Source organism: Capricornis sumatraensis, chromosome 23 (assembly GCF_032405125.1).
Source record: "Capricornis sumatraensis isolate serow.1 chromosome 23, serow.2, whole genome shotgun sequence".
NCBI lineage: Eukaryota > Metazoa > Chordata > Mammalia > Artiodactyla > Bovidae > Capricornis > Capricornis sumatraensis.
This window is the reverse complement of record NC_091091.1, coordinates 31629760-31646696: the sequence shown is the minus strand read 5'-3', so window position 1 is coordinate 31646696 and position 16937 is coordinate 31629760. Positions and strand designations below refer to the sequence as shown.

The following is a 16937-nucleotide window of genomic DNA, read 5'->3' as shown; positions in this document are numbered from 1 at the left end:
AAATATGTAAAGTGAGAGTCAGAAATCAAAAACTGCTTAATTTAATATTACTCCAAAAGGATACATATTTTTCTCCTCATTCTGTTTGAAAGGACTGTACGGGCAATTTAGATTATTCTTAATGTTTTTCTGTCTTCAAAAACTTATTTATAAAAGCTCGATTGGCTCTCTCATGATTTTTCCTTTTTTGGGGGGGTGAAGTTGGAAATACTGAGCAAGTAAATGTGAGAGTTGGACTGTGAAGAAGGCTGAGCGCCGAAGAATTGATGCTTTTGAACTGTGGTGTTGGAGAAGACTCTTGAGAGTCCCTTGGACTGCAAGGAGATCCAACCAGTCCATTCTAAAGGAGATCAGCCCTGGGATTTCTTTGGGAGGAATGATGCTAAACCTGAAACTCCAGTACTTTGGCCACCTCATGCGAAGAGTTGACTCATTGGAAAAGACTCTGATGCTGGGAGGGATTGGGGGCAGGAGGAGAAGGGGACGACAGAGGATGAGATGGCTGGATGGCATCACTGACTCGGTGGACATGAGTCTGGGTGAACTCCGGGATTTGGTGATGCACAGGGAGGCCTGGAGTGCTGTGATTCATGGGGTCGCAAAGAGTCGGACACGACTGAGCGACTGAACTGAACTGCTGCTGCTGCTGCTGCGTCGCTTCAGTTGTGTCCGACTCTGTGCGACCCCAGAGACGGCAGCCCACCAGGCTCCCCCGTTCCTGGGATTCTCCAGGCAAGAACACTGGAGTGGGTTGCCATTTCATTCTCCAATGCATGAAAGTGAAAAGTGAAAGTGAAGTCGCTCGGTTGTGTCCGACTCTTCGCGACCCCATGGACTGCAGCCTACCAGGCTCCTCCGTCCATGGGATTTTCCAGGCAAGAGTACTGGAGTGGGGTGCCATTGCCTTCTCCGGAACTGAACTAAAGAGAAGTAAATAAAGTGCATAAAACTAAAAAATGGGTGTAGGGCATATTACTGTCACATCCTAAGCAACAAAGAAAAAACAGATTAACTAGATTTCAAAATTGAAAACTTATGTGTATAAAGGACACTATCAAGAGAATGAAAAGGCAACCCACAGAATAGGGGGAAATATTGACAAATCATGTATCTGGGAAGGGATTAACAGCCCAAATGTATAAGGAGCTTCCATAATTCAACAGCAACCAAAAAAACCAATTTAAAAGTAGGTAAAGAAACTGAACATTTTCCCAAAGATATGCAAATGAACAATAAACACATGAAAGCTGCTCAACATCACTAATCATTTAAAAATGCAAATCAGTTACATGAGATACTACTTTACACCCCTGAAGATGGCTGTAAACAAAAGCAAACAACAAAACAAAACAATGTTGGCAAGGATATGGAAAAATTGGAATCCTTGTGCTTTACCCCCAGGAGTCCCACTGCAGGTTCTCAGAGTGAAGATGAAAGTCCCCTCCTATTCTCACCTAGGCATATCATATTCAAAATCATATACAGAAAATCAAAGATAAAATTTTGAAGGAAGACAGAGGTGGGGGGGGGGCGGGGAACTTTACCTATACAGGAACAAGGTAAATACACTGGACTTCTCTTCAGTAATGATGCAGGCAAGAAGAAAATGGAATGGAATACTTACAACGTAATGAGAGAAAAAAAAAAATCACCAACCTAAAAGTTTGTACCCAATGAAATTATCCTTCAAAGTAAAGGAGAAATAAAGACCTCCTTAGATAAACAGAAATGAGGGAATCTGTCACCAGTAGACCTGTCTTTCAAGAAATATTAAAATAAGTTCTTCAGAAAGAAGGAAAATGATATGTCAGAAACTTAGCTCTACACAGAGAAAAGAACAATAGAGAAGGAATAAGATAAAATAAAATCTTTTATATTCTTAAACTCTTAATTGATCTAACAGATAACAGTTTCTTAAAAGTATGAAGAGCAACAATATACTGGGTAACTATACATTAAGGATAAATGAAATGAATGACAGCAGTGTTATAAGGGACAGGAGAGAAGAACTGGGAATATTCTGTTATAAGCAACCACACTGAGTGGTATAGTGCTATTTGATGGTGGACTTATATTAGCTGTAAATTTATGCCGCAAACTCCAGGGCAATCACAAACATACATACATACAAGCAAAAAAATAATAATAATAATACAAGTACAAATGATATGATAAGGAGAGAAAAAATGAAATAATACAAAAAGCTCAATTAAACCCAGATAATGCAGAAAAATGATTTAAGACAAAAAAAATAGAGAACAAGTTATAGAAAACAATTCCAAATATGGCTGATATCAATCCAACCAAATCAATAAACGCTTTTAATATGAAAGTGAATGCAAGACAGAGACTATCAGAGGGGACTTAAGAAATAAGACCCTGCCCCCCAGCCCCACTAAACAGTACAGTCTTTTAAAAACCTACTTTACAGACACAGGTGGATTAAGAATAAAGGGATAGATAAATACAATGTTAATGTTAATCAAAAAAGAGCTGAAATATTTACACAGATTTCAGACAAAGCCAACTTCAAAGCAAGGAAAACTATCAGAGATACAGAAAGCATTACATAATGATAAACAGAACAATTCTCTAATAAAAAAGAAAAAAAAGCCTTAAAGTGTAAGCAGCTGTTTATCTCCTCCTCATATTGTGTAGTACCTAGTACACAGCACTATGTTAACTGAAAGAATAAATGATAACTGGGGAAAATAAAATTTAGATGCTAATACTGTTCATGCCAGAAGTAACAAATGTTTTCTGTATTTGCCACAACTTTTCTAATACTCAAAGTTGTTTCAATTCCTATGAAAGGAACTCCTACTACTTTCAAGGAAGATGCACAAATTCAAGTATATAAGAGTCCCAGCACATAAATAAAGCAAGTTGAGAGGAGACTATGGCTAACTATAGCTTATATGAAACAGATATGATTCAACTCAGCTCAATGACTGCTATATTACAGGACTCCTCAAACTCAATACTGAAATATTTTAGACCAGATAATTGTTTACTGTAGAAAGGTGTCCTGTGCATCAGCAGCATGCCTCGTCTTTTTAGCCAAAAGATGCCAAGAGCACCTCCCCACCAGACATGACAATCATCTAGACATTAACAAATGTCCTTTGTTGTGTAACATTGCCAAAACTGCCCCAGGGTATCACTGCAATGTTGCGATGAGAAATACTGTCAATCCTCAAATGAATGCATTCACTCAAATACTGTCCAATCCTCACACTTTTCAAAAAAAACCTAGAAATTTATATTTTCATATAAAATCTAATGTTCAAATACTAACAACTAATTTTTAGGTTAAAACAGAACAAAACACTGCGTTATCAAACATATCTGTGGACTTTTTTTTTTTTTTTACAGTATTCAGGATACCAGTTTGATACCCATGAACACAGAAGCAGATGAATTACCAGTATCTTATGACAGGAACTTACATATGACTATCTAACATTAAACTAAAAAATAACTGTTTTTAAAATGCAGAATATAATTACTTTGATTCAAATTAAGTTAAATCCTTTTTGATTTATGTAAATCACCATCCATATGATAACTGAATTATTTTGAGCATATATTCTCTCCAGAAAATCATCCTCTAACAATACAACACTGCAACATCAGGAAATCATGTTAACTCTGATACATTAAGGAGAGTGTCATCTACTAATACTTTTTTCTCACAATCTAGTAATTATGGTTTTGAAAATGCTTAAAACTCAGCAAATATGATTTAATTTTTTAACAGCATCAGCACACAAAAATAACCTGATTTTTAAGTTTGATCTGTTAGTCCATGAACTACAATAAACTCATGAGTAAATTATATATATTGCTGAGTTAAATTTGAAACATTTTTAGATTTTCCCCAAAACCCATGTATACATTTTAAGACATGAAAAACATTTTCCCTTTGGAACTGAATTTTTTTCAGTCCAATGAAAAAGATCTAAAAAACTTCAGGGACGTTTATAATAAAAGACAGCTTCCAGGAAAATCTAAAATATTTTCAAAACTAATCCAAAATGTCCTATTAAATGTACAAAACATTTTTAGTGTGGGGGGGGAAAAGAAGCTTAAGATCTCTCTTCTTTAGAGCAACACTCATAACTGCTCAAGCTTTTTTTCTTCATATGCAAATAGTCAGAAACATCTGACAATTCTGAATATATGATAAACTCTGCACTAGTCAATACTGTGCCAGGATAAGACCTTGTGTTACAATTCAGAAAAGACAGGATATTAAATATTGAAGGAGTTCATAAAATACTTTCATACTATTTATTATTGCTGTATTTTGTCCAGTTATCTAGTACTTCTAAACATTTATTTTACTATATATGATCCAAATTGCCGGGAGCCAGCATGGGGAATCCCGCCTGTGGCAAACGTCATGAGGAAAAGGGCCTGGCAAAAAGCAAAGGCTGAGATCAGGCTTTAGGGGTACTCCTGGATTTTCCTGAGCATCTACCCCAAAAACCAGAGTCTGCCTGCTTTATTGTACTGTGCTCTCCACTCTTCTGACATAACAGGGGGCTATCCCTGACCACCTTTCTCTGGAAAGAGTTAACTTAGCACCCCAGTTAACAGTCTCCTACATATAAAAGGAGTGTCTCAGCTCAAACCCCTCTGATGGCTCTCTAACTTGCCTGACAGAGACTTTTACAACTTGTGATTATTTACAGCCCCTCAACTGAGGGAGACAGAGAGAGAGAGAGAGACAGAGAGAGAGAGAGAGACAGAGAGAGACAGAGAGAGAGAGAGAGACAGAGAGAGAGAGACAGAGAGAGAGAGAGACAGAGAGAGACGGAGAGACAGAGAGAGACAGAGAGACAGAGAGAGACAGAGAAGAGGCACACAGCTTAAAGCATCTTAAAGATACAGAGCCTTTTCTAAAAAGCTAAAAATTATACTGGTGATGGGTTTTCATTGTTGAGTCAATGACTGCTGCCAGGCCTCCATATTCTTTATCTTTTAGGCACCTGGAGGATACTAATCAATGTAATTGGGATATAGAAAAAGGAATATAGTAGTTTTGATGTTAGGAACACTAGACTTTTGAGTTAGTGAACTTTCTCTGTTATAAATCACTGTACTCCTCTTTCCTTGTTATAAATTGTTGTGTCCTTGCTATATAAGAATGTAACCTTAATTAGTGCTTTCTGAGAGTGGCACCAGATTTTAGTAAGAACAACACTTTTAAGGCAAATAAGTTTTCTGGTTGACAGACCCTTATCAGAAAAGGGCCATAAAATGTTAATAAGCCTCCTGGCCAGAAGATGATGTAAATCACCTAAGACTTGTGTATACAGCTAGGTATACAGAGAGAAAGCCTGGTCTCGATAAGAGTCAGGGCTGCTGACGCTGCATAACTTTGTATTATCCACTGATCTCTATGTACAACCAAAAGTATAAAAAGCTTTCCCAGACAATAAAGGATGGACCAGTTTCTCAGACCAGCTTCTTGAACGGGTTTTCTTGGAAATCTGGCTCCCCCCGTGTAGACTCTCTCTCTTTCTCCCTCTCCCTCCCTCTCCTTTGCAGGCTGATCTCTTGGAACATGGAGGCTCACCTAGTCTATTTATTTGCCCTGGCCTCTAAGACCCAACGGAGAGGGAGCCCAAGGCGGGGCACCCTCTGCTATTCAAGCGGGCGCCGGCGGCCTAACAGACGGTACAAGTTCCTTGCATGGAACTTTACTGGTTTTCCATGTAAACCAAGTTATTCAGCCTCTTTTCTCCACTAATTTTTCTACTACATTATTCTTTCCTAATCTCTCTGTATATTTCTAAATAAATAAGTTTCTCTTCGCTGACTCCATCCCCGCTTCGAATTCCCTGGATCCACCAGGGCTGGACGCCGGCACCAAATATTACTTTAAAAATATAAATTCATTTCAGATGGTTCTAAAGAATAATAATCAATATCTTAACAGTGACTCATCTCTGGCTAGGTTTAAGAGTGGTTTTTCTTTTCTACTTTATATATTTGTATTTTGTGATTTTTCAATGCTTTTGTACATCTTTTAATCTAAAGAGGAAAGTAGAGAGGGGGACAGATTCAAGACATAAAATGAGCAGTCTCTCCTACACAATACATGAAGAGCAGTTTTCAAACCATAAATAGAAGTTTCCTGGCTGTGGAGCAGATGTACCTTTTAGTGAAAATGAATGTACCATGTTATCATATTGATGACACCAGCCATTAATAAGAAACATTTTATGACCCACATTCCATACTTACTAAGCAATTTTTTTAACTTTGACTTCCTACAGAGAGAACATAGACTTCACTGACTCACCCTACAAATGTTTATTAAGCACCTACTGTGTGTTAGACACTATTCTAGGAATTGAAGACACAATCGGGAAAAAGAGGGACAAGGCAAGAAAAAAGTTTGCTGCCCTCAGCGAACTTGTATTTTAATAAGGAAAAATAAACAATATATAACCAAGGTGAGGGTATAAGGAGAAAAGGAAAAATATACCAATTTGAATGCAGAGTACCAAAGAATAGCAAGGAGAGATAAGAAAGCCTTCCTCAGCAACCAATGCAAAGAAATAGAGGAAAACAACAGAATGGGAAAGACTAGAGATCTCTTCAAGAAAATTAAGAGATACCAAGGGAGCATTTCATGCAAAGATGGGCTCAATAAAGGGCAGAAATGGTAGGGACCTAACAGAAGCAGAAGATATTAAGAAGAGGTGGCAAGAATACACAGAAGAACTGTACAAAAAAGATCTTCACGACCCAGATAATCACAATAGTGGGATCACGCACACTCGAGAATACACAGAAGAACTGTACAAAAAAGATCTTCACGACCCAGATAATCACAATAGTGTGATCACTCACACTCAGCTAGAGCCAGACATCCTGGAATGTGAAGTCAAGTGGGCCTTAGGTAGCATCACTACAAAGCTAGTGGAGGTGATGGAATTCCAGTTGAGCTCTTTCAAATCTTGAAAGACGATGCTGTGAAAGTGCTGCACTCAATATGTCAGCAAATTTGGAAAACTCAGCAGTGGCCACAGGACTGGAAAAGGTCAGTTTTCATTTCAGTCTCAAAGAAAGGCAATGCCAAAGAATGCTCAAACTACCACACACAACTGCACTCATCTCACACGCTAGTAAAGTAATGCTCAAAATTCTCCAACCAGGCTTCAGCAATACGTTAACCATGGACTTCCAGATGTTCAAGTTTGTTTTAGAAAAGGCAGAGGAACCAGAGATCAAATTGCCAACATCTGCTGGATCATCGAAAGAGCAATAGAGTTCCAGAAAAACATCTCTTACTGCTTTATTGACTATGCCAAAGCCTTTGACTGTGTGGATCACAACAAACTGTGGAAAATTCTGAAAGAGATGGGAATACCAGACCACCTGTCCTGCCTCTTGAGAATCCTGCATGCCAGTCAGGAAGCACCAGTTAGAACTGGACATGGAACAACAGACTGGTTCCAAATAGGAAAAGGAGTTTGTCAAGGCTGTATACTGTCACCCTGCTTATTTAACTTATATGTAGAGTGCATCATGAGAAACACTGGGCTGGACGAAGCACAAGCTAGAATCAAGATTGCTGGGAGAATTATCAATAACCTCAGATACGCAGATGACACCACCCTTATGGCAGAAAGTGAAGAACTAAAGAGCCTCTTGATGAAAGTGAAAGAGGAGATTGAAGAGGTCGGCTTAAAGCTCAAGATTCAGAAAATGAAGATCATGGCATCTGGTCCCATCACTTCATGGGAAATAGATGGGGAAACAGTAGAAACAGTGGCTGACTTTATTTTTTGGAGCTCCAAAATCACTGCAGATGGTGATTGCAGCCATGAAATTAAAAAACGCTTACTCCTTAGAAGCTATGACCAACCTAGACAGCATATTAAAAAGCAGAGACATTACTTTGTCAACAAAGGTGCATCTAGTGTCAAGGCTATGGTGTTTCCAGTGGTCATGTATGGATGTAAGAGTTGGACTATAAAACAGCTGAGCACCGAAGAATTGATGCTTTTGAACTGTGGTGTTGGAGAAGACTCTTCAGAGTCCCTTGGAATGCAAGGAGATCCAACTAGTCAATCCTAAAGGAAATTGGTCCTAAATATTCATTGGAAGGACTGATACTGAAGCTGAAACTCCCAATACTTTGGCCACCTGATGCGAAGAGCTGACTCATTGGAAAAGACCCTGATGTTGGGAAAGATTGAGGGCAGGAGGAGAAGGGGACAACAGAGGATGAGATGGTTGGATGGCATCACCGACTTAATGGACGAATTTGGGGGAACTCCAGGAACTGGTGATGGACAGGAAGGCCTGGCGTGCTGTGGTTCATGGGGTTGCAAAGAGTGGGACACGACTGAACAACTGAAATGAACTGAACTGAGGATGTATAAAAGCTATAAAAGAAAAAAAAGCAAGGGAAAGAGTCTGATGGTGGGAAGGAGAGATCAGAGGTATTGACAGTAAGCAGAAAAGGAAAATAACCCCAATGGAGTAGCATTTGAATATACACACCTGAATAATGGAAGAGGAAAGAAACAATGAAAATATCTGGGGGAAGCTGAGTGAACAGCGAATACAAAGAATCTGAGGCAAGAAAGTAGTTCAAAACCCAACAGAAAGCCAATGTAATTGGAATAATGAGTAACAAAGAAAGTGATAGATGAAGTAGCCCAGAGTCAGATTTATTTAGTCTTGTAGGCTAAGGTAGCAACTTCAACTTTGACTAAGGAAACAGTGGTGTCGGTATTAACAGTAGGGTTTTCTTTGTTTGTTGGAGCAATTTCAGGTTTACAGGAAAACTGCAAATTAAGTACAGAGTTCTTATATACCACCTTCCCCATAGTTTCCACTATTACTAACATCCAACATTGTGCATTACAGTTGATGAACCAACATTTATAGATTATCAACTAAAAGTCCATATTTTACACTGACATCCATCCACTCTTTGTGTTGTCCAGTTCTGTAGATTCTGGTAAATGCATAATAGCCTGTACCCATGATTATAGTATCATATATAAGTTTTACTGACCTAAAAATAAAAATCTTCAGGGTTTCACTACTCATTGATCTGACTCTCCCGTACTAGGGCCCCTGGCAACTACTGATCTTTTACTTCTGCCTTTTCCAGAATGTTGTATAGTCAGAATCACATGATACACAGCTTTTCCAGATTAATTTCTTTCATTTAGAAATATGCATTTCGTTTACCACTGAACAATATTCCATTGTATGGGTATACCACTTTATTAATCACTTATTTATTGAAGCATATCTTGGTTACTTACAATATATCTTGGTTACTTACAATTTTTAGCAATTATGAATAGAACAACTAAAAATATTTTGTGTAGTTTTTTGCATGGATGTAAGAGAAGGCAATGGCACCCCACTCCAGTACTCTTGCCTGGAAAATCCCATGCACAGAGGAGCCTGGTAGGCTGCAGTCCACGGGGTCACTAAGAGTCGGGCACGACTGAGCAACTTCACTTTCACATTTCACTTTCATGCACTGGAGAAGGAAATGGCAACCCACTCCAGTGTTCTTGCCTGGAGAATCCCAGGAATGGGGGAGCCTGGTGGGCGGCCATCTGTGGGGTCGCACAGAGTCGGACACAGCAGTGACTTAGCAGCAAGTTTAACTCATTTGGGTAAAGATAAGCATGACTGATAGATTTTATGGTAAGACTGTGTTCAGCTTTGCAAGAAACTGCCACTGTCTTCCAAAGTGGCTGTACTCATTTGCATTCCAACAGTAATAAATGAAGTTTTCACCAGGATTTGCTATTGTCCAGCCCAAAACAACGGAATAAAATTGTGGTATATTCACACTGCGGAATATTATACAGTGGTGAAAAACAGTAACCTCTAACTACATATATCAATATGATAGCTTAGTGAAGAACTGTAAACCTGTTTCTGTTGTTGTTGTTCAGTTGCTCAATTGTGTCCAACTCATTGACTCCATGGACTAGAGCATGCAGGCTTCCATGTCCTTCACTATCTATCTCCCAGAGTTTGTTCAAACTGTCCAATGAGTCCATGATGCAATTCAACAATCTCATCCTCTCTCACCCCTTCTGCTCCAGTCCTGGATCTTTCCCAGCATCATGGTTTTTACCAATGAGTTGGCTCTTAACATAAGATGGCCAAAATATTGGAGTTTCACTTCAGCATCAGTCCTTCCAATGAATATTCAGGGTTGATTTCCTGTAGGATTGACAGGTTGAACTTCTTGCATTCCAAGGGACTCTCAAAAATCTTCTCCAGCATCACAATTTGAAAGCATCAATTCTTCGGTACTCAGCCTTCTTTACGGTCCAACTCTCACATCCATACATGACTACTGGCAAAACCATAGCTCTGACTCAGTTCAGTTGTGTCCAACTCTTTACAACCCCGTGGACTGAAGCACACCAGGCTTCCTTGTCCATCACCAACTCCTGGAGCTTGCTCAAACTCATGTCCATCGAGTCCGTGATGCCATCCACCCATCTCATCCTCTGTTGTCCCCTTCTCCTGCTGGCCTCAGTCTTTCCCACGATCAGGGGCTTTTCCAATGAGTCAGTTCTTTGCATCAGGTGGCCAGAGTAATGCAGCTTCAGCTTCAGTATTACCCTTCCAATGAATATTCAGGGTTGATTTCCTTTAGGATGGACTGGTTTGATCTCCTTGAAATCCAAGGGACTCTCAAGAGTCTTCTCCAACACCACAGTTCAAAACCATCAATTCTTCAGCACTCAGCTTTCTATACGGTCCAACTCTCACATCCATACGACTAGTGAAAAAACAATAGCTTTGAAAATACAGACCTTTGTTGGGAAAGTAATCTCTCTGCTTTTTAATATGCTGTCTAGGTTGGTCATAACTTTTCTTCCAAGAAGCAAGCATCTTTTAATTTCATGGCTTCAGACACCATCTGCAGTGATTTTGGAGCCCCAAAATATAAAGTCTGTCACTGTTTCCATTGTTACCCCATCTATTTGCCATGAAGTTATGGGACCAGATGCCATGATCTTCGTTTTCTGAATCTTGAGCTTTAAGCCAACTTTTTCACTCTCCTCTTTCACTTTTATCAAGAGGCTCTTTAGTTCTTCTTCCCTTTCTGCCATAAGGGTGGTGTCTTCTGCATATCTGAGGTTATTGATACTTCTCCAGGAAATCTTGATTCCAGCTTGTGCTACAACCAGCCTTGCATTTCACATGATGTACTCTGCATCTAAGTTAAATAAGTAGGGTGACAATATACAGTCTTGATGTACTCCTTTCCCAATTTGAAACCAGTGTGTTGTTCCATGTCCAGTTCTAACTGTTGCTTCTTGGTCTGCATACAGATTAGTCAGAAAGCAGGGGAGGTGGTCTGGTATTCCCATCTCTTTCAGAATTTTCCAGTTTGCTGTGATCCACATAGTCAAAGGCTCTAGTGTAGTCAATGAAGCAGAAGTAGATGTTTTTCTGGAATTCTTTTTTCTATGATCCAGGAGATGTTGGTAATTTGATCTCCGATTCCTCTGCCTTTTCTAAACCCAGCTTGTACATCTAAAAGTTCTCAGTTCACGCACTGTTGAAGCCTAGCATGGAGAATTTTGAGCACTGTAGTGTGTGAGATGAGTGCAATTGTGCAGTAGTTTGAACATTCTTTGGTATTGCCTTTCTTTGGGGCTGGAATAAAACCTGACCTTTTCCAGTCTTGTGAACACTGCTGAGTTTTCCAAATTTGCTGGCATATTGATTGCAGCATTTTAACAGCATCATCTTTTAGTACTTGAAATAGCTCAGCTGGAATTTCATCACCTCCACTAGCTTTGTTAGTAATGATGCTTCCTAAGGATCACTTGACTTCACACTCCAGGATTTCTGGCTTTAGGTGAGTAATCACACCACTGTGGTTACTGGCATCATGAAGATCTTTATTGTGCCCATCTTTGCATGAAATGTTCCCTTAGTATCTCTAATTTTCTTGATGAGATCTCTAGACATTTCCATTCTATTGTTTTCCTCTATTTCTTTGCACTGTTCACTTAAGAAGGCTTTCTTATCTCTCCTTGCTATTCTTTGGAACTCTGCATTCATATGGGTATATCTTTCCTCTTCACTTGCCTTTCACTTCTCTTCCTTTCTCAGCTATTTGTAAGGCCTCCTCAGACAGCCATTTTGCCTTTTTGCATTTCTTCTTCTTGAGGATGGTTTGATCACTGTGTCCTGTAGTACGTCACAAACCTCCATCCATAGTTCTTCAGGCACTCTATGAAATTGAATCCCTTGAATCTATTTGTCACTACCACTCTACAATCATAAGGGATTTGATTTACATCATACCTGAATGGCCTGGTGGTTTTCCTTACTTTCTTCAATTTAAGCCTGTTTTTTGCAAGGAGTTCATGATCTGAGCCACAGTCAGCTCCTGATCTTTTTTTGTGCTGTCTGTATGGAGCTTCTCCATATTCAGCAGCAAAGAATATAATCCATCTGATTTTGGTATTGACCATCTGGTGATGTCCATGTGTAGAGTCATCTCTTTTGTTGTTGGTAGAGGGTGTCTGCTATGACTAATGAGTTCTCTTGGCAAAACTCTGTTAGCCTTTGCTCTGCTTCATTTTGTACTCCAAAGCCAAACTTGCCTGTTACTCCAGGTATCTCTTGACTTCCTACTTTTGCATTCCAGTCCCCAGTGATGAAAAGGACATTTTTTTTTTTTTTTTTTTTTTTGGTTTAGTTCTAGAAGGTCTTGTAGGTCTTCACAGAACCATTCAAATTCACCTTCTTCAGCATAGTGGTTGGGGCATAGACTTGGATTGCTATGATATTGAATGGTTTGCCTTGGAAACAAATTCTGTCATCTTTGAGACTGCACCCAAGTACTACATTTAGGACTGTTGATGACTATGAGGGCTACTCCACTTCTTCTAAGGGATTCTTGCCCACAGCAGTAGACACAATGATCTGAATTAAATTTGCCCATTCCAGTCAATTTTAGTTCACTAATTCCTAAAATGTCAATGTTCACTCTTGCCATCTCCTGTTTGACCACTGCCAATTTACTGTGATTCATGGACCTAACATTCCAGATTCCTATAATATTGTTCTTTACAGCATTGGACTTTATTTCCATCACCAGCCACATACACAACTGGGTTTTGTTTTCACTTTGGCTCAGCCTCTTCATTCTTTCTGGAGCTATTTCTCCACTCTTCTCCAGTAGCAGTATTCCAGATGCAAAAGGCAGTGAGACACATTGCCTCTCATTTCCAGAACTTAAGACAGTTAAAATATTCATCAAACAGACAGGCAATTTTTGGAGGAAAAAGGTTTTACCTCCCTTCTCGAGACTGCAAGTACTGATAATTAAAATGCTTAAATAAGGAATTCTTGAGCATTATTGAGAAAATTTAATTTGTGGGGTTTAACCAGTAACAAAGAAACATTATTATACAAACATGTGAATACACTATGAGCCTAAAACACAACAGAAAATAAACTATTACTACAAGAGCATTAAGTCAGTCAGTCAGACAAGATTCTTGTGTGCACATTCTCTTTACCAGACATAATACTAGACACTAAAGGCACAAAGACACTGCAGTACACTAAATGCCTGTTTTCGTGAAATTAAAAATTAGTAGGAGACTACATGTGATTTGAGGACAGCTACAGAGGATCCTGTTTACTAAATTTCAACATTAAAGAGTCTTTCTTTTGGATCTTCAAGACCAAGGGAAGACACAAGGCAAGATGAGAGAGGAGACCTGGAACCTTCAATACCAAACTAAGGAATCTGGATCTTTTTGATCAAGTAATAAAACAAAATTTAAAGCTTCTGAATAATGCATGATAATCAGAATGCTATTCTAAAAAGACTATTTACTCATAGATTTGAAAGGATGGATAGCTTAGGAAGCATAATCTATTAGGAAACTACAGTAACTAGCTCACATGAAATAATATGAGGGTCCACACAAAATCAATAGTAGTAGAATGAACAGGCGGGCTATCTCCGACTAGGAGAGCTATTAAGAGAGATGGAAAAAGCAGTATGAATGAAATAAGACAAGTAATTATCAAACTACATATGGTAAAGCCCATATACAAATTGTTTGAAACCAGAAATAAAGAAAAATATTAAAACTATACAGAGTAAAAAAGACTTTACAAACAAACAAATATAACAGAAAAACTCTTGTCAGAAACCAAGCAAGCCAAAGGGGGGGGAAAAAAAAAAATAAGGAAAGCAGAGCTATCTTAAAAATAATTAATAAAAAAGAAAATATGCCAAACTAGAATTTTGTAACAGGAAAAAAAGCCATTAAAAATGAAAACAAAATAAAGGCTTTCAGACACACAGAAGCAAAAAAATTCAATCAGAGTAGACCTGGGCTACAATATACATTAAAAGAAGTTCTTTGGGCAAAAAGAAAATACCAAATAGAGATTCAGATCTACTCAAAGAGTGAAAAGCACTAAAGGGAATAAACACATGGGCAAATATCAAAATTTTTCAGCATTTTTAGTCTCTTTAAAAGATAACAAAAAAGGATGATGACACATCAAAAGGCACAGGAACCAACTAACATAGAGTTCACAATAACCAAAGATGGAATAATTTGAGCAACAAAACAGTAAAGAATAATATTGGATTGAAACCCACAGAATAAATGAGTCCAGACTGATATAATTAACTGAATAAATAAATGGGGGAGAAAGGACAGCTCTTCTTTATAGAAGAATTTCAATTAATAAATACAAAAGAAACAAGGGAAGTTTTAAAAAAGCATCATTCAGTTCAGTTCAGTTGCTCACTTGTGTCCAACTCTTTGTGACCCCATGAACCGCAGCACACCAGGCCTCCCTGTCCATGACCAACTCCTGGAGTTTAGAGAATACAGTAATAATTGCTTCAGGGAAGATCTACCAACGAAAGCTAAAATTTATAAACAAAAGGTGAGGGAGAAACAAGATACTGACATAGTCCAAAATCGGTACTTCTCAAGGTAGTTATTAATTTAAAGGAAAAAATTATTAACTTCAAAAGTGGATCAGTATAGCAGAAACCACCATAACCAAGTGGTCTAGATCAAAATTACCAGTAATGAGACATATCAACATCATGTATCTCTTGATATGATTCAATGGGAAAGGTATACAATCACTTCTATGGCATTCTTGACAAAATCTCATAACTTTAAACTAGTTATAACAAAATATACCAACAAAAAATGAGTTATATAAAGTATCCCATCTGTATACTTCAAATGTAGCCAGTATTAAGTTATGGATATGTACTGTAAATGCTAGACTAGTTAAGAAGGCATGAAATGAGGGGGAAAGGAAAAGTAACAAATGGCACAAAAAGAACACAGCCAGCAAGATGACAGATTTTAACCAACTACATTGATAACTATATTAAATACAATGGCCTCAGTTCAGTTCAGTCGCTCAGTCATGTCCGACTCTTTGTGAACCCATGAATCGCAGCACGCCAGGCCTCCCTGTCCATCACCAACTCCCGGAGTTCACTCAGACTCATGTCCATCAAGTCGCTGATGCCATCCAGCCATCTCATCTTCTGTCATCCCCTTCTCCTCCTGCCCCTAATCCCTCCCAGCATCAAAGTCTTTTCCTATGAGCCAACTCTTCACATCAGGTGGCCAAAGTATTGGAGTTTCAGCTTTAGAATCACTCCTTCCAATGAACACCCAGGACTGGTATCCTTTAGGATGGACTGGTTGGATCTCCTTGAAGTCCAAGGGACTCTCAAGAGTCTTCTGCAACACCACAGTTCAAAACCATCAATTCTTCGGCACTCATCTTTCTTCACAGTCCAACTCTCACATCCATACATGACCACTGGAAAAATCATAGCCTTGACTAGACGGACCTTTGTTGGCAATGTAATGTCTCTGCTTTTGAATATGCTATCTAGGTTGGTCATAACTTTTCTTCCAAGGAGTAAGCGTCTTTTTAATTTCATGGCTGCAATCACCATCTGCAGTGATTTTGGAGCCCAAAAAAATAAAGTCTGACACTGTTTCCACTGTTTCCCCATCTATTTCCCATGAAGTGATGGGACCAGACGCCATGATCTTCGTTTTCTGAATCTTGAGCTTTAAGCCAACTTTTTCACTCTCCTCTTTCACTTTCATCAAGAGGCTTTTTAGTGCTTCTTCACTTTCTGCCATAAGGGTGGTGTCATCTGCATATCTGAGGTGATTGATATTTCTCCCGGCAATCTTGATTCCAGCTTGTGTTTCTTGCAGCCCAGCGTTTCTCATGATGTACTCTGCCTATAAGTTAAATAAGCAGGGTGACAATATACAACCTTGACGTACTCCTTTTCCTATTTGGAACCAGTCTGGTGTTCCATGTCCAGTTCTAACTGTTGCTTCCTGACCTGTGTATACATTTCTCAAGAGGCAGGTCAGGTGGTTTGGTATTCCCATCTCTTTCAGAATTTTCCACAGTTTATTGTAATCCACACAGTCAAAGGCTTTGGCATAGTCAATAAAACAGAAATATATCTTTTTCTGGAACTCTCTTCCTTTCTAAACCCTTCAATTAAGGCAAAAACTGCGAGACAGGATAGAACAAAGACCTAGCCATATGCTGCCTACAATAAACCATTTTAAATATATATAAAGACAAAAAGTTAAAAGGCAAGAAGGGATATGGCTATATCAATATCAAATAAAAATAGAATTCAGAATAAGAGATACTACTAGAAACATTACCAGTGATAAAGAAAAATGTTTCAAAGTGCATAAATTGCTCATTAGAAAAAGAATCTAAAGCATATAAACAATTAATAAAGTTTCAGAGTACAAGAATAGGATAATAGCACTAATGGGAGAAAAAAACAATAATATCACTAATGGGAGAAAAAATTCTACTATTATATAGTTGGGTATTTCAATACTCATTTCTTACTA

The 16937-nt window shown here is 38.5% G+C and overlaps 1 protein-coding gene across 1 annotated transcript in view; it reads right to left on the bottom strand.

Moving 5' to 3' along the window:
* Window positions 1-16937, bottom strand: part of SHOC2 (SHOC2 leucine rich repeat scaffold protein) — an 84743-nt gene that overhangs the window by 28468 nt on the left and 39338 nt on the right. The gene's annotated exons all lie outside the window — the stretch shown is intronic.